The sequence below is a fragment of the Saccostrea cucullata genome, unplaced genomic scaffold (genome assembly GCF_032062105.1).
Source record: "Saccostrea cucullata isolate Sc308-1 unplaced genomic scaffold, CSIRO_AGI_Scuc_v1 ctg3519, whole genome shotgun sequence".
NCBI lineage: Eukaryota > Metazoa > Mollusca > Bivalvia > Ostreida > Ostreidae > Saccostrea > Saccostrea cuccullata.
The window spans coordinates 1-19,990 of NW_026938428.1; the positions used below are offsets into that span (position 1 = coordinate 1).

The window sequence follows — 19,990 nt, forward strand, 5'->3', positions numbered from 1 at the left end:
AGTTTAAATGGTGTATATTCGTTCGGAAAGCCTTGTGAATATACTCCATTTCAACTCGATAGATAAAGCCCATATCAAATCACACAATGTAGATATCCTCTATGTATTTTTCTTAACTCTTTTTTTTTACTCTTTTAGGGGTTTTTAAAAGAAAAGCATTTAATACAAGCCGGAACATTGATTTTCAACCAAACAACTTTGCCGATATTTACGACTATATGGATTATACATACCCCAATCCGTGCCGCGACTCGTTTACTTCCGTCACCGAATGTTTCTGCTCCCTCCCCGATGACGTCATCAACTCCTTTCTTTCCAACGTCAGCATGGATACCATGGGGGAAGAAACCCTGTCCGGATTCGTAATAATACTCAATAGCGTTGGACCTATTTTAATCGTAGCTGGATGCATATGTAATTTTTCAACGATTGTAATGATAAGTTTTAGTCCTCGACTGAGACAACCTCTTTACATGAGCATATTATCTTTATCCCTGTCTGATTTACTTTATTTAATAGCTAGAGTTACATTTCTTAATTCTGGAGGCATCGAAAGTACACCCTGTCATGAAATTAATAAGAGGAAATTGGTAACTGTCATATTTTATTCAACCAAGATGTTCTCAAAATTAAATGTCGTTATATTGGCATCTGTTCGATTTGTTATGTTTGTATATCCATTGCAAAGCCGATTGCATCTCACCAAAAAGCTAATCGCATTTGTCTCTTTGGGCGCACTAATACTTAGCACTGGATATGGAAATTTAACTGTATTTTCGGTTTGGTCGATGCATGAAACCAGTAAGTTTATCCTTTACATACTAGACGACTCCATTTTGTTTTTGGCATTGCTAGCATTGAATTGTACGTTTCTTGTCCGCCGGTTAACGGTAGCAGGCAAATCTAAAGCTGCAGGACATCTCAAAGTGCGCATGACAGTCGTTGTCATCATCATAGTGATCCTGAATACGGTAGATTCAATTGTAATTATCATTTGGAATGTTTATGGTAACAATATATCAATCTTCTATTCGCAACAAGAAATAGATGATTTTTCGGCACGCTATCCCTATCTTTTAGCCGGCTTCATTATCGGAAATTTTGTCCACTCTGTGAATCCTCTGCTTTATTTCTTCTCTTCTTCTGGGGTTATAAAAACACTTTGTTCTTGCAAAGAACGTTGTAAATTTTAAAGGTCTGTAGTACCCTCTAATGATAAAATGACGCTTAATGATAAAAATATCATTAAGCATTGCGATGCAAAATCATAAATTATTCCTCTGAATTAATTGTTGAAATTTTCAACAACAGTATGACACAATTCTTTCAATACTAGGCAATTTAGCATTAGCGGTGGAAAATTTCATCTATTAATGCAGTAATTTATTACATTAAGCGTGGAATCGCAAAACGTTATATGTTATTTTTCTCATAAAGCGGCGTTTAATCATTAACAGTCTCTACAAAGGTCGATATATTTCGTTTGTGTTGTTCTACTGTAAAATATAACATGTCGTTCAACTAACTGACCAGGGTTGGATAGTGTTTCACATGGAGGATAATATAGTTAACATCTCAGTAGGAATATATGAATCAATTTTGCATCTCATTAATTTCAAATTGCATTTTGGCGGTTATTCTGAGGATTAAAAGATGTTTCATTTCTATTTTGATGAATACCTAGCTAAAACTTCATCTTTTGTAAAACATATATAACTGATTGGTATTGATGTGTCAGTTTGCTTATCTATATTGATGTCTTATTTTTCACTGAATTTGTTATTTCTTTATACATGTAACTTGCCATGAATATTTGGATGTAATAAAAAAAATATCTTCATTTGATTGTTTTTAATATAATTCTTTGACTTTGTTAACATGTTTTACGGTGTGACCGTTGGGGCGACCGCAGTTGTACCATCAATAACAGTTTAAAAAATTGATAAGCCACTTCATACATCAAGCCACACGAGACATCTCGACCAGCTGTGACGTCAAACAACATCACGGAGCTCGTCGGAGCTTACGGTGTATGGTTTAAACTATAGACCTAGTGTAATTTTGGTCGAAAAAACATTACAGAGTTATTTTTTTGTTTCTTTGAAAGATTTCTACAAAATGAAAACCTTTTATGCTTTACGTTATAATTTATTTATTCATTCATTCGCGCAAAGGACATTGGATAGTAAAAAAATTCTGGGAATGTTTCACATAAAAATTTGCCTGACGTATGTACAGATTTCATTCCAAATATTCTCTGTTCTTACACGTTAGTCTATTGAGATATCTGCGCTCGCAATTAGAAATCTTTGACAAAAACCCATATATTCAATAATCTAATATGCACAAATTAAATGAAACTGTTAAATTAATATTCTTTGTTTCATCAACTTCCTTGTCAAAAGCCTACCTTATTTTAGAAATTTGTTCGTATGTAGAGGATGTATCGAATCAACTTGGGACCATGCGGTACAGTACAGGTGACAAATGTAAATATCTGCGAATTATTCAGATAAAAATATATCCTTTACAAGGATTGAATATTCTTTCTAGGACTTTACTGGTATCAGAAAAATGCAAAATAGCTAAAATATGCATATTAAAGACATTTAGCGTTTTTATTCAGACTTGTCACATGATGTCAGAGTCGCATGATTTTAGTAAGTATACTTGCAATAATCAGGTCATATATAATTCTAATATTTCAAGGGAACACCAAGGTAAAAATCTCACTTTATCTAATAATTCTTTTAAACATTATATGGACTTACGGAAAGTGCTGCAAACCTATAGAGATTCTAATATTTCATTGCAATGAAAGCATTTTTTCGACCGCAGATTGAATACTTTGCTGGTCAAATACATTAGATAGAGATATGAATAATTTATTTGCAACATTTTATCAGGTTTGAAGCACCTTTCAAATATATTAATACTTTTTGAGTTTATATGTGTAAAAAACATTTAATGTATGTCTTTGCAGTAAATCGATTTATTAGGACCATTTTCTTAAGACTTACTTTCCAAATGAATCTGCATACAAATATACGAAAGTATCCCTTGTCTACAGCATTAACGGACAGAATGATCCTAAAAAGAATTAAAATAGGCAGCGCATCCAAGCTTTAATTACTTTTTTTAATAACTACAAAAGATATATTTCATTCGAATATAGAATACGTTTTCATTGTACTAAATGTAACTTCTTCAACCATCCAAAGCATATAACTGTCAATTTTAATTGTAAGACTTTATATTATTGACAAGAGCATTGTAATCAATGAATTGTTTATATCATAAAAGTATGCAACAGTTTAAAATAGAAACTATTTGCATTTTGTGGTAATTTAAAGAATTAATAAATTCTTAGTAATTCATAGTACTAAGCATTTCCAATAATTTGACTCTGCCTCCTTACTGTAGCCTATACTGAGCTGCGCATAAACACCATAAGGAGATGATATGGTTACATTAACAATGGAAAATAACGATCGATATTTTGTAGAACTCGATCGTTTTCCTTTGAGGTGATTTGAGCAAGAGTTATTTCCCGATGCCTGCCATATAACTCATTCTTCAGTACTGAGTTCAGATGTGTGACCAAAGGGTTATTTTTTAAAAATAATCAATTTCAAAATTTATGTATATTAATTGAGTCAGTACCCTTCCTGCTTCTGAAAAAAATTGATGGGAAGATAATCTGAAGTCTTAAAGAGGAGATAGGTGTCCAAATGTACAAGCATGTCTGAAATTTTATGTATGTAACTTGGTGTCCACAGTGACTGTTTTTTAAATCAATAAGCTATTCTTTTCTGGTGAATCCTTTTTGAAGTATATAAACACTAGTTTGCATGTTTTATTGCATGACTTATTGCTGCCTTATTCCATTATAATTAGAAAATATACCCAAGATTACCAATGGACACCGTTACTTACATAAGCACTAAACAAGTAACATGTTACTAGAATTTAACAAGTTGTTAAAATATGAAAATAATGTAATCAAAAAGGTATGAGGAAATCATGTTTAATTTTATATTAAATGGAATTTATTTAAAAAGTCACAATTTTTATTTCTAGTTTCAAAAAAGGAGAAATTATGTAAGTAACATGGACACCTAACTCCGAATCAGGCTTTAAAAACGAACAAAAAAAAAATAAAAAGACAATCGAACGTACACTTGTCTTTAATACTTTTAATATTTTATTTCAAAGCTTAATAATGGACTAGCTTTCAAAGAGAATTAATGCAGACAAGTAAATTGTCAGATGGATTGCTTTAATATCCTAGGTCTTCTATTTTGAGTCTTGGATCTTTGTGTCATTGTTATGAACATAATTCAGTCATTTCTTGTAAATCTGAAAGAAAAATATATATAAAAAACAAAACACAACAATGATGTAATCAACACATATGCTGTTTAATTATATTTATTATATATCCTTGATAAAACCAGAAAGAAGGCAATTAAAGTACAAATTATGTCACTACTTCAAGTTTTCGTGTCTCTGTTATGAACGTAATTGCGTAAATGATATGGCAATATTAAAACAAATATTCAAAAAGTATTCATCCTTTGATAAGAGCAGAACAAAACTAACAAATATAGAATAAAATATAGTACAATATAACTTTATCATTAATACATTATACAAATAATGCAAAAACACATGTTCGTAACAAAAGACGCGAATCAAAAGTCAAATGTTTAACCAAAAGTACTCGACTCGGACAGATTTATGCATTTTGTATGGTCATAAGCGACATCTTTCAGTTTCTGATTAATGGCTACATGGTATAGAGATACAATGACTGTATTTATGTGTTAAAAATTCACTAAAATTGATACAATATGAAAATACTTACCGAATCTATTATGTACGTAACTTCTGTCTTCCACGTGGACACAATGAGCATCGTCATGTTTTTTTGCAGACAGCTGCGCAACCTTTCTACTTTCGTTTTCAATTTATAATTATACCACTGCTACGGACTTCCTGAGCCAAACTTATTATTCATTGGCTGTTATTTTAGCAATCATACTGAAAGCTTTTATGTTCGTAACGGTCAAGACACCAAACATTTTACAATCAGAGATCATTTTAAAATTACAAAAAGAACTGAGTTATGGTCATGAAGCATATTGTTAAAAATAATTTATCACACACACTCATTAATTAAACACAGAAATTGAACTTGACAAATTATTTAATGTTTGTAGAGAGGTGTTAAAAAGTTCAATGCATATGGACACCATGCGTTACGAACATAAACCACAAATTTTTAAGTTCAGAAAAAAATAATTAGGATAATTTTAGCATGTTTGATAAAATAAATATATTATTTCATTTATATGCTAAGATAATGTACACATATATCATGCCAATTGATTTTATTTTTAAATAAAACAACATCTTTATGCCTATTCGAAAATTATGTCACATTTTCTGCAATTGAAATCCCGTAAATGCAATACAACAATGATCAATATTTTTTTATTCCTCAACTCCTATCTATAAAACTATTTATACTATATCCTTACATAAGTATCCAGTCATACCAATATCAATCTATCTGCTTCCACTTTATTTATTGGAAAATAAAGGAGAAAAGAAATATATTTTAAAAATTCACCAGTATTGAAGAATGAGTTATATTGTATGGCAACATTTCCAGATTCGTTCTTTATTCAAACATGCTCAATTTGTTATACTGGGTACTCAAGTAAGGATAACACTGTTTCTCTTATGAATATACGTTTGTTAAAGCCTCTTTAAATTCATTATTTCAAGATTATTTTTCAAAATATATTTCTTTATGCTTGTTTAAAATTGAGTGCTCAATGAGAAAAATTCACAACTTAGCCCTACAAAATGGCGGCTGAAGGAATACCTCCGAGGCAAAATACTTCAAAGGAAAACACTTTATCACATTTATCATAGAATTAAGATATAAGATATTTGTTCCATTTAGTTTGTTAATTGAAAATATCTCGTGTATATATCGAAATACTTAATCGAGGTCTATTGGTGGGTCTGCTTTTCTTTTTATGTATACGTTTTCCATTATATTCTGCTGTTTGCTTAAAAAAAGAGAGTGATTGGTACCCATGGACATTTTCAAACAATGATTGGTCAACTATAGTTAACTCTACAAGATGCCACACACTCCGAGTGATCTGGAATGGTCAACTTATTATTTCATAGCATGAAATTTTCAAAGTATTAAGAGCCATTCTCTGTAATGATTTGGAATTTTGTATAGGAGCTGTGGCACGCATAGTCTCAGAATTTCTCCAAACTCTCTATGATAAAAGTCATTGATACCCTAAACGGAAATCAGGCAAAAATTGGTTGCTATGCTTTATTGTTACCATGGCAACATGTCTTAAAGTTCCAAAAATGGCATTTTCTAACATGTTTAGAGCCCCATAGTTAACATTTGCGGCAAAGCAAACGATTGGCAATAATTGTTTCCAAAAGTTGAAGGTCAGATGTCTCAAATGCATGATAAACATGTTTGGTAAATCAACTATTACATACGTTACTATGGTAACAAAGTATTCAAGAGTAAAAATAATATTCATTGAATTTTATAAAGTCATACACGTAAAAATAAAATGCAATTATAGGATGAAATGTGACCAAATCATAGAAAAAAGAGCCTTGAAACATATACCAAGAACAAAATATGATATTTCATTTTGGTTGGCAATGGTTGCCAAGGTTTTTATACCACAGAGAGCCTTCAAAGTAACACTCTGTATGTTTAAATCTGATCCTATCTTTTGAAAAAAGCACATTTCCTCATAACTAATGATCAATTTTATAAGATGTTGGTGTGCTCCAAGTTTTCCCATTTGAAAAAATTCAGATTAGATTCTTAAAATAGAGCGTTGCTATGGAAATAAGCAGAAAATATATGCTTAAAAACCTGAAAAATATTTTCTTTCCTTGGATACGTACCCTTCAATGTAGATTCCCAAAACTTTTATGATTGATATTTATTAACAGCTAACTTGACTTTAAATTTTTACTATCATCCAATCTCTAAGTGGATGCAAGAAGTTGGCACACAGGGTTTAATATTGATATAAAGTTCACAAAATCGAACATTTTCCCTTCTTGGTAACCATAGCAACAGTGTTGTTTTATTCATCAAATTTTATCAATATATGATATTCAACTTCAGTTCTAACACATAAGTACTATTCAAGCTGATTACTTTAATTTGTTTCTTGATTAAATGGCAATTTAATTCTTAATGCAGCGAAAAATAATTCACTTTTAAGCACTGGTACTTTGTTTCCATGGTAACACTGCAAAGTATCAATTATACCCAATTTTTCTTATGGTTTTGGTGTTGCAAGGTCCTATGGATGCATATTTGCCAGTCTTGAATTTTCATGTTTTTCCTCAGGACAGAAGCATTAACCCAATCTTAGTTACTGGTTTTGCATGGTTACACTGTGTTACCATGGCAACCATTAAATTTATTTATAGAATAATATTGCTTTTACTTGTATACTTAAGGTCAAACATTTTCATTGTTTTTTTTAAGTCGTTGATTGAGTTTTAGCATGTAACACCTACCATTAGTGAATACGGAGTGTTTTTCAGCATATTTCAGCATTTTTTAATGTATTCCAAATGTACCCTTGGTTACCATTTACTTAGAGATATATTCTAAACAGTTTCTTTACAGTATAGGTGACAACAAGGTGTCATGTTTTTATGAGAAGGGTTTGTTTGCTTTTTCTAGTTTTTATTAAGCCACAGTCAAGATTTAAAGTGGCTGAAAATCTTGATTTTTCAAACTTTTCCGGCTGTTGCCATAGCAACCAAGACGTATAGCAACGAAATTTTGTTTGATATTTGTTTCTGGTGTCAAGTACCAAGCATGGGTGAAGTTTCATCAAAATCGGTGACCATGCGTGGCAACGAAGTTTAAGTGGTTACAGAGAATGGCTATTAATATTCAACAACAGGTAATGGTAAACACGGATAAAAGCAGACAATTGACGGTCAACTGACAACAGAGTTCCCGAAACTAGTCAAAAATATGTTGGACAATTGTCCTGTAAATATTCAAAATTCACCGGACAGTTGTAAAATTTACCGGACATTAATTTTTTGTATGTAAATTTAACATATTATAGGATTGGAAATTGTGTCGATATAATAAATAATATGTGTAAATGAAAAGATGGCAAATGCAGATTTTTTTTTATTTATTAAAATATTTTCTATTAGGCTTGTGTATGTGGGATTTGACGTCGCCGACGGTGTGTGATGACCAACGCTCAATTCAAATTAAATTATTATGTCCTTTCTGACAGATTTTTAATTTTTTTAAAATAGAATCTGCAACATGACAACTTTTGGTTAATTGTTTTGAATTATTCCAAAATATCTGTTGTTTTCCGGGCTTTTTTTATGTGCCAGAGAAAATATTACGTAAAATATCAAAATCGTATAAAAAAGCCTTGAAAACGTCATATATTTCCGACTTATAAGTTAAACGTATTATACAACCTCCACACAGTTAAAAATATGTACTAATGATACAAAAATATGCAAATTTATCATGAAAATGATGATTTTAAGTGAATTTGTTGTTGTTTTATTACATTAAAGTCAGTCTGCTATTTTTAGAAAAGGGGAGAAACGCGCATGTATTTTAAATGCTATGAAATACATGGAAAAAAATCCAAAAGTTGGTATAATATTGATCATGCTAATAGATTAAATTATAGAGAAAATAATAAATGGTAACAAATTGTCTGTAATCAAGCAGAAATAGCAGGCAACTCTTGCAACCCTGCAAATTCGTCCTGCAAAATGAAAGTAGATAGTCACATTTTTTTACTCTCAGAACTACAGAGTGCATATATCTATCAAGAGGGAAAAATATTTGTTTGACAGTGTTTTAACTGTTTTTCCTCCCAGACTTATGGAGATTATTATTTTAATATGTTACCAGTAGCTTTTTATAGTAGACAATCACCATCTACATTTTATTTAAACAAGAATGCATGAGAATAATCTGGCGCGCCCCTGACGCTTTTTTTTTTTATTTCCTTTAGTTTTGCATTTGTTTATTGTCAGGACAATTGAATTAAATGATTTTATTAAGATTATGTGTAATTGTTATACAGTCTGTAAAGAAAAAAAACCATCGGACATTTTGACCGATATAATTAAGATTTTACCGGTCCCATTCAAAGTTTACCGGGGATCCCCGGTGGACCGGTGCGTTTCGGGAACTCTGTGACAATATTATGCAAAACAGCTTTGAAGAAAATCCTTCAACTCCTGGTGCTGAATTGTTTTTGAGTAATCAGTTGACGACTTGTTGAGGTTCACAATACATTTTTATGGGTAGCTAGCTGTGGATCCGTCAGCCTACATACTATTTGAATAACAAAAAAATTCTCAAGGCTTTAATCCAAAAAATTAACATAGGTACATTTACACTGTAAAAAGCACAAAAAAATTGAAAATTGAAAATATAAATCTATTATAGATAATTGAAAAGCTTCAAATTGAAGTCGAATTGTAAACGTACCTTTAACAAATATCAATAGTCATAATTGAAAGTTTATTAATTCACTGGTTTTGACCTTTCCTCTGCACTAGGAGAGATCTAATTTAGCTACAAGTAAGTAGTTCCATGCAAACCTATTACATGTAAATACTTGAACAATCTTGAATAGATTTAAAAATTTCTATCCAACCACGTTCTTTTCAAGTCATTTTCCCCGGTCTCTTTGTCCACTTCAAAAAACGTGAGGCATTCCAATGTAGAAACATTATCAAAACTGAATTTGAGCAAGTAAATTAATTGAAGTATCAATTTTTAGAGTTTTAATTTCATTTCTAAAGCACTTACTAAATATGAAGATGATGACGAAGAGAATAATCAAAAAGGTGGGTGCTTCTTATCCTAAATCTATTTGTTAATCTACCTTTGGCAATTTCAAAATGTTTAACTCAATATCACCCAGTGCGTTTGAAATATGCTTCAAGAGTAAAAAAGGAAAGCAGAAAGATTTTTGATGATATATCTCGGTGAACATGAAATAAAAGATACCACAGAGTCTACCACATCTGTTTCATATTTAGACATTTGTCTTGAAAGAAGACGTTAATGGTAAACTAAAAACAATTCGTAATGGTAAACGAGATGACTTTAACTTTAATTTACAATCGTCAAATTCCCTTACTTATGCAGCAATATATTACCTTCGTCACCTGCATTCGGGTTTTATTTCTCTCAGTTGATTCGATTCGCGAGAGAAGGCTCTACGTATGAACAATTTCTAAAACGATGTAAATTACCGACAAACTGTGGAAAGAAGAATATCAACAATGTTTGAAGTTGAACATGATTCTTAAAAAGAATTTATCAGACATATTTGTTCGAGCTCTCGCTACATCAGAAGACCCCTATAAATAGAGTGAATCACTTAGTAACTGTTCAGTGTAAGGAATTGTCACCGGTGTACATGGACGTATACTTTACAATACTCAGTAGCGACAAAAGTAAATGTCTACTTGTTCCAATGCAGGAAAGTAAGATACGAAAGACACAACAGTTGCACAGGTCAGCGCAGTATACAGACAAATACAAATATATGTATAACTGCAATAAAATGTTTTTAAAAAAGTAATGCAAGATAATCAGCAAACACAAACATGAGTCGCCATTCCATGCCGATACCCGTGACAATAAAGCAGTCAGTTGTAACTGATTATGTAACGTAAGTTTATGTAACGTAGATAATGATATCGATAATGGTGTGTGTCTATTTACGAGTCATGTTCACCTTTAAAGTCATAACTTCATAAGTTCTGTGATTATTGTGACGTTTAACTCTTCTTAGCAGTATCACATGGTATCATATTGAACTCACAAACATGTCTGTCTTATAAGTTTTGCAGATCAAAAAGTCTGAATCCCATGGAACAATGGTTGGATTGTTAGTCCCATCAACTATCCCACCTTTCACCATCAAATTGAAGCCCTTTCAAGGTTAACTGGCTATTGTATCAGCTGTAGAAATCTCCGCGCATTACTCAATCTGTTTGCACAGACTGTTGCATTCGTCAGACACATTTCTCAAAAAAGTAAAGCGTCAATTGCATTGAAAAAAAAAAGATTTATCTATGAAATATCCAAAGATTTGTGATACCATCTACACTTGAATTATAAAGGTATAATAAACAGTGTGTACTATTGGATTATCATTCTTCTGCCTTCCATTGATTTTTAAAAAAAAAAAAAAAAAAAAAAGGGAATGGTCACTCCTCAGTGGCAACTGATCGCACCCCTGGTGTATTGGAGGTTCGTGTTTGCTCTGCTCCTATTTTGTATTGGTTTATGGACTTTTGATCTGGAATACTGTTCATATCTCCAAATGTTTCATATAATAAAATTTGTGAAATATAAGAAATGGCGATTTAAAGAAATCTATGTTCTAAAATAAGATAGGTTTATTGGTTGAAATTCACAAACCAAGCTTCCCAGATAGCATGCTAACATTGGGCCAACGTTGGGCCAATGTCATCGGTTACATTGGGCCAATGTTGGTAAATGACATTGGCCCAACGTAAGTTTGCTCATCGGCCCAATGTTGGCCCGATATGTTGGGCCAACGTTGGCCCAATGTAGAGTGTTATTTCTGCAGATATTGGCCCAACATTGCGCCAACATTGGCCCAATGAATGCGACATTGGGCCAATGTTGGCCCAACGTCATCAAGAACATTGGGCCGATGTTGGCAAATGACGTTGGCCCAATGTCATTTTGCTCATTGGCCCAATGTTGGCCCGATATATTGGACCAACATTGGCCCAATGTGTATAAACATTTAATTGTTACAAACTTGTATATTAACAAATCCGATCGTCTCTAAAATCAGAAAAAAAAAATCTACCACCAATCCTACTTAATAAATACAAGTTAGCTAAAATAAATTTACAAGGCTTGTTAAACTTCTTTACAATTTATCATAACAAAATACATTATCAGTGATTAAATTTATTGTTTCTATACAAGAAAAGTAAGTGAAAGTATAAAATAACAAATGTGTTTTGATACAGTTAAAACAATAAATAATTTGCCCCTGATTTAGATTGAAATTTGTATCTAGTAGAATAAATTTCAAAAGTTTTCCACTCATTTAACTTATATACACTTTTTATTAACAGGTTTATAACCAATCACTGTCCTCCATTGTATTTTTGAACGCATTTTCTTCTTTCTTGTCCTGCTTGTTCTTATTTTTCCTTCATGGTCGTACTCAGTGAAATTCCAAAGAAATTGATTCGTCATACAAGCGATAAGTCCGAACAGCTCCTTTAAATAAAAAATTAAATCCATTTTATTAAGCAAATCTCAAAAAAAGAAAGACAAATGCTGAAAATCAAATTTAAGCAGTACTTAATTAATTAACACAATTGCAAGTTTATAGTATTTTTAATTGATTCTGTGTATTGGAAACTATTACTACATAGGATATTCGATTATTTGTAGATTTAACATGTTTAAATTTGGGTGTTTTTTTTCTTTTAATTTAGATATATTATTTATAATTTTTTCTGCATTTATTATAATGTACAACTATATCATTTGTAAGGGGAACAGAGCACGTATTTTAATACTTACTTTTTAAATCCCCATCATCTTTGAAAAAGCCGGATATCTTCATTTGCCTTCCAATGGAATTTTTTAAAACATGGCAGCAAATACTCTCCTCTTCATTCACCAAGTTATTTTCACTAATTAAATAAAATGAGAACTTTAATCATAAGAGATTTGACTTCCCTGAAACATGTGAAACACAAAGTAACAATTCCAGAATTTGTTTTCTTAATGGTAGAAATATAGTAGAAATTTATGAAACGAAACTGACCCAGGCAAAAATTCAAAGATATTCAAAAATAAAATTTACAAATTAGATTTTGATTAAGATAATAATAATTGACATAGATCAATGATACATTTTATTTTGTAAGTTTTAACCAGAAAGGATAAAGTGATTAGCGACTGATCTAGTTACATATTTAATTTAAAACTAAATCAAGCTTAGAAAAAGATAAAGATGATGATCAGATCGCATGAAACAAACTTTGCATTTTGTGTTCTAAAATCTGAAATACATGTTATTTGAGGTAAATATAGTACTTACATTTCGATCCGTATGTAAAATGTCTGGACATAGCTCTAAAAATTAATCCACATTAAAGAACACACATTCCAAAGCTTTCTTTTTAACATAAAATCTACAACGTTCTGCTGTAGGAAACATCCGAGATTAAAATGTTAGGCGTGCTAAAAGGATGCAGATTTGACCATCCTGTCCTATCAGATATCACGATTACCATAGAAACTGGCCAGTCTCACGCTGTGAAAAACCCTGGCCTAATTGTTTGGTCAGAAAATGTTCTCTTATCTTAGAATATGCACCCTAAATGCAACGCTTTAGAAAGTGTGTGTCTTGTTCGTCTTGTATTTTTTTTTTAAATATGCAGGTTAATTTAAATTGATGTTATATTATTCTCAAAAACATTTACTTTATAGAACTAGTAGTGTTTAAACATTTACACAAATTTTAAAGTTTCACAGTAAACTAAAAAATATAAAAGCTATATAACTTGATACATCGTCATGCATGTTTTTCGGTATTCATGGTTGGTATATATGTAACATTAAATGTACATAATTTACTATTTCTTTTTCTTTCACTTTTCCATCTTCTTGTCCGATTTTATAACAAACAGTTCACATGTTTCCTGAATTCTGGTTCAACGTTGTCTATACAAAACATTGTATCGAAATAAGGTCGTGACTCACCAACGTTGGCCTAACGTTGGGCCAATGTTGTACTCCCAACAAAATCTGTCGGCTTAGTGGTGACAAGCTAACAACAGTGGCCCAACGTTGGGTCAACGTTGTGTCCCCAACCAACCTCGGCCTCCGAGTAAAATATTGTAATGTTGACATTGACCCGACATTGGGCCAACGTTGTAAACCCAACGCCAACCATCGGCCAACGGTCCAACCATTAGCCAACGTTGGGCCAACGTAGTCATGCTATCTGGGTTAAACATTTTGTTGTATAGAAACATGAGTAAAACAAAATAACTGACTCCGAACTATTTTATTACCTAATAACGCAAAACAACTGGGTCACATATCGTGGTACAAAATTCAATAATTAATACTAGAGCATGATTTATTATTATTCCAGAAAAAGATAAAATAAGTTTAACCTACTAGCCTACATGTACCTATATAAGAGCTATTATTTTTTTTTATTTCTTTCTCCTTCTTACTGTAGTTCCTGTATTAAAAAAGGAAATGAAGTAACAGAGAAAGGTGAAATGTTCCTCTGAGAGCAGTCGTGCTCTTGAGTCGCTAAGTAAGAAGATGATCCCTACGTCATAGGGATAAGCTCCTTACTTCGCGACAAAAGAGCAGATGCTATAAACACTTCACCACGCGTACAAAAGCAAGCAATTGTTTGTTCGGGGAGACAAAATTATGTATCAAAAAAGAAACTTTAAAAAGATACGTAAGGTGGATCACTACAACATTTTTTCTTTAGATATTTTATTATGAAAGCTACTCATTAAGTAATTAATTAATTTTGTGTATCTGTGTGAAAATATAAATAATAATGTTATAGAGTTTAAAAAGGATTAGTTATTGTATATTTTTTTTTTCTAAAAGTTGAGCTCGAATACTGTTCGTTATCTCCACATCTAACATTCACATTTAATTTTCCCTACCAATAATAAAATGAAGATTAGATTTCGTAATATAAAAAATAATTTTAATAATTCAGACAACAATATCACAGGCACACTACATGTAATTATAAAGAGTTAAATGTACATGTTTGAATTTTGTTTATCAATTGAAGCAACTGGCTATTTTGTAGCTTACAGTTGCTTTTAATATTTTGTTTAAATAGATGTTTGTTTGCTTTGATATCTGTATTGTTCAGGATAAAGCAGTATTACAAAGTCAAATTTAATATAAATTCATATAGCTCAAGTCGGTTAGCTAGACTATTCTATACAAAATTAATTGAAGAAAGGATAATTCTCAAATAATTAATTTTGAATTAATGTCATTTAAAGCAAGATAAGAATATTTTGGTTACGTATGGTGAGCTATAAAAGAAGAGTATAGGGTTTATCGCATGTGAAATGTTTTTAAAGAGTTCCATAATTCGCATGATTACATGCCAATCAGCAGAGTATGCTTTATTTTGGCTTAATTCCTCGTTCAGTCGATTACGGCTACGAAAACTCGAGAGTATAGAAAAAGAAGAGTTAATTGCACACATTACCATTATCAAGAAAGCTACAAAGGTTACGCGTTTTGTTAAATTTCTCGCTGCGACCGATTTTTTTACTGTCTTACAACGGCTAACAAAGAAAAAAGTATTCAGAAAAACGAAGGTAGATAGAAGGAAAATATCATCAGCTACTGAGAGAAAGTGAAAACTGTTACTAAAGGATAATTTCGAACTAAAAACAAGGACTCCAAATACGATGCTAGCAACAAAGCAAGAACCGGAAATGACGCACACTTTTCGGTTTGTAAGGTGCGCACGGCTTTTCAATGGCTTTACAAACATGGCATATCGTACAGTCAACATTAATAAGGCGCTCAGTGAGGAGAACATTTTTGTAGAATAAGTTGTTATAAAAAACACAATCTGCCCCATCCAGAGTGCACAAAGGGACGAATCACGCAAGATTAGTTTCAGATAGAAATTAAGGTTATACAAGATGTCGGCAAAAGCTAAACACGCGACACAAAGGTAAAACGGTTTGTGAAGATCGGATTTCAGACTGATTACTAGAATGGATAACAAATTACAAAATAATCCAATTAAAGAAATAACCTTGACATGAATTGAAAGTACGCTGATGGATCCTGTGACAAAACGTCTTTTGGCAGTCTTATTAAAAGGTAAAGAAAACGAAAAATTACGTTCCTCAGAAAAGCCTAAACATATGTCGTCAATCAGAAAACCTAAGTCGAAATTGGTATGAGAATTTCGATTGTTTAATACTTCTGGACATTTCAGTATTTTTTTGGATTTCCATCTTCTATCCAAACAGTTCAAAGACTCTCCTGGAATATCGATAACTGTAGAATTGCGTTGACGAATAGATGTAGAAACATTGGTGTCCGTTTTAGAGGTAGTGAGTGGGTAAGATTGTAGTAATCCATCAGAAGAAGTGACATCATTTCTACTGGTTGATATTTTTTGCGATCGGGATCGGTGTCTTGTTGATATTTTTTGTGGTCGGGATCGGGGTGTTGTTGATGTTATAAATTTTCTTTTTTTCCCTTCTGACCATCTATGAAATGAACACTCATTGACAGTGAAAGATATTAATGCTGTCATAAAAAGGAATCCTAAAAAAAGAAAAAAAATGCCAATGAGTTAGAATACAACTGCTTGATAGAGATTACAATATGATCTACAGTAACTATGAAACTTTACTCCAAAAATTTTTGAAGATGTAGAGCATTTTTATTTCTTAAATTACAAACTAATGATGTAATTTAAAAAAAAAAATTAATCATATATATGTAAATATGCAAGAAAAAGTTATTTTTATGTCCAGGAATAACATTAGATTTTTTTCAAGATAAAAAAAAGTACTGTATACGTACATACAGGGTTATTTCGCCCCTTTGGTTTCAAATTAAACGATGAAATTTAATGACTTAGAGTGATAATGTAAGTGTTCTGTTCATTTGTATAGTTGTTTTACCCTCAGTAAAATAGAAACACATCCTTTTTCCTATTTAAACTTCACTAAGAAATAATTCCAAAAAATGATTGTTCCAATTCTGAATCGAGACTTCGACCTTTTTAACGCCAATTTTATGAAGGCCAACATCGGCATACTTGAAATAACTTAAAAAATAAGCTAATTAAGTAATAACAAGCAAATTCAAAGTATTGCGGTCCCCCATTTTCAGTGTCTTAGTGGTAATTGCACATGTGAAATATGAAAGTCTTATATCTCTTCTCATCCAAAAATTATGACGAAAGTTAAAAGTTTTTTGTGACCGACCGACTGACGCATAGACAGACGAATGAGATTTTGTTTTTAATTTCCCTCAGCTTTCTTAACGTTCCTCTCGAGAATTTTTCACTTATTTTGAGATGCCACCACTTGCCGATGGAGAGCTGCTAATTTTGTCCTATACTCGGTACTTACGACCACTGAGCAGTAAGAGATCTTTTTCCTGCCAGCACTTACTGCAACACGCCGGGGCCTCGGTTTATACGATCTCATCCAAAAGACTCAGTGGGATTCGAACCAGCGACGAAAAGATCAACTCCTTATCTTGCAACTCTAGAGCATACGCCATTGCGCCAGGCGGGCGATTCTATAATGAAGGTCGTAAGACAAGACTACTTACCTTCCAAACTGTTCATCGTTCTAAAAGAGCTGATGAATCTCCTTTCAGCTATAAAGGAAGTCAAGGATTATTACAACATGCGCCTTTACAAAACACACAAGTAGATGCTTCTATTGGAAGAATAAAAATATAGAAAATCAAACAACAAAATTATTCAAATGCGTTTTAAGTCTCTTTAAAATAATATTGATAGAAGTTGTGTTTTCAGTGAAGAATTTGTATATGTAACAAATGGTTTTCATTAAATTATATTGAGAAAAATGCGTGATGTTTGAAGAGAAAATGAAATAAGCTATAGCTGCAATTCTTTAAACAAATATCTTAATGAATCCACAAAATAACATTTTTTTCACTGGTCTCGTATTACGTATACAATATATCTTACATAATTTGTTTTGTTTTTGAATCGGCAAATATATCTGAAGCTTTCAATTTTGTTAATATATTTGCTACATGTATTTATATCAAGTATTGGGGAATAAAATCCATACAGAAGCTGACAATTACCTAAATGAAAAATATGGAGATAACAAATAGAATTCAAGCTCAAATGTCCATAAAACAATTCAGAATTGGAGCATTAAAACATATAAAGTCCACGATTTCAGTATGGGCATATTCATTATGTAGTCAAAGAGACACTGGTATATCTTTACATTATTACGACAACGACAAAGTTTTTGTCAGCTGTCTTTGGCATGATGCATTACATTGATATTTTTCCAACAGATTTACAAATTTATCGTGAGCAAATATAAATTGAAAAAAAAACCTAGCCTAGGATTCAGAGTTTATGATTTTAAAAAAAGTTCTACAAGAAAAATAAGGGCTTTACGTATAGACTGTGCAGCTGACATGAAATTAATGAATTAAGTAATCACTTTCTTTTTCTCGATAAGTACGTATAGGCTACACCGATCGCCAAAAACGCATGTTTATTTGTTAATAAACAAATTATTTTTTACTTGCCTATATGCAATTTTCGTAAATGATAGTGGTATTGTTGTTCAAATTCGTATTCGGGGAGACAGTTTAATATCTGGGGGAGTCTAGAAAGGTTTATTAGAGGAAGGACCCAGAATCAGGAATCCAATACATTGAATTTCTTCATGACAGCGTCCAAACCCGCATGCCCTGAAGAGTAAAGGGGTTTTCGGGATAAACAGAAAGTTAATGTTTTTTCACATTAAAAATATTTTTAGATTTTTGACCTTTTGACTTGTTTCTATTTCCTAACTTGAAAAAAAACACCTTTCAGAAGGAAAAAACAAGTCCAAGATAACATTGGATCTGCCATTTTCCAGTATACTAAGGGTCATGCCCAAAAATGAGTTCTAAAAACAATTAGAAGTTGGATAAAAAATGTTACGGACATGTGTTTGAATTAAATGAGATTAATAAGTAAAATCATGAAGACTAAATTATTGAAAAGCGTCGTTTGCTTCTTTCTGAGCACCGAGGACATTATTTATTGAACAGCCCTCGTACTTTTTTATTCAGGATAAGCATGCTCAATACTAAGTATAGAGCAAGTTTTTTTTATCTTGATATTATTACGCCGTGTGATAAGGCCACGCAATGACCTTTGACCCGGGAAAAACTTCATACTGATATGAAGATATTTGCTTTTTGCGTGTTTATATATATATAATATAGAGATACCATAAATGTATAAAAATTATGATCTTCAAAGTTATATTGAAAAATTAATCAAAGCGGTTTACCACGAGTTTAACGTATTGTGACAAACATTGTCAGAACCATTAGCCTAACTTGTGGGAAGTATTGTTACAATATCAATTTTTTCTTGCTCACTATAATACATAAACTATCAATTTCATTGTTATACTCGTACATACATAATATGTATTGAATTGTTCTTGCCAACTACATGTATCATTTACACATGAAACAAATGTAAAAAAGTTATTGAGTACATCTATTTTATCTTGAATTGAATAAAAAATAGATATTTTTCATATGAAGTATTTTCTCTCCAATTTATTTCCCTTGGCTGCCATCATGGTGGGCAACCTGGTAATTTTTCCTCTTCGTCCTTACAAATTCAAGAGGGAAATATTTTGGGGGAAAGCTTTATGCAAATAAAAATTATGAAATAAAGGAGGCTCTGATAAATGTATATTTTATAAAAACAATGCTTCCTACCCCACAATATTGTATAAAAAGTTTAAAGTTAGTTTGATAATGGAGGAATGTGGGGATGTTGACCTCCAATATGGCGGCCAATTGGAAATAACTCTTGTTAAAATGGGACTTCTGAATTTTTAGATGTTTATAAATTGTATTATGTTAGACGTGCTCTTATGCCTCAAGTGAGGCCTTGAGTGAAATAATATAAGTTTTAAAAAAAACTATCAATATTTGTACGACCATTATCTGTTGTAAATTGCAATGGTGAAATATCAGAGGCAATTTTTATTCAGAAAACATCGATATCCTTCAATATTTTCCAGTAAAGCTTTTGCTAGCCTCAGTAAAATGTTATTCTAGATTATTGTAACAATT

The 19,990-nt window shown here is 31.7% G+C and overlaps 1 long non-coding RNA gene across 1 annotated transcript; it reads right to left on the minus strand.

The window, feature by feature from the left end:
* Positions 1 to 11,563: 11,563 nt before the first annotated feature.
* LOC134250224 (uncharacterized) lies at positions 11,564 to 13,904 on the minus strand. The gene is made up of 3 exons (XR_009988446.1): positions 13,194 to 13,904; positions 12,671 to 12,783; positions 11,564 to 12,361 (listed from the first exon to the last, which is right to left on the minus strand). It is a non-coding gene; the product is annotated as an uncharacterized LOC134250224 (long non-coding RNA).
* Positions 13,905 to 19,990: the final 6,086 nt, after the last annotated feature.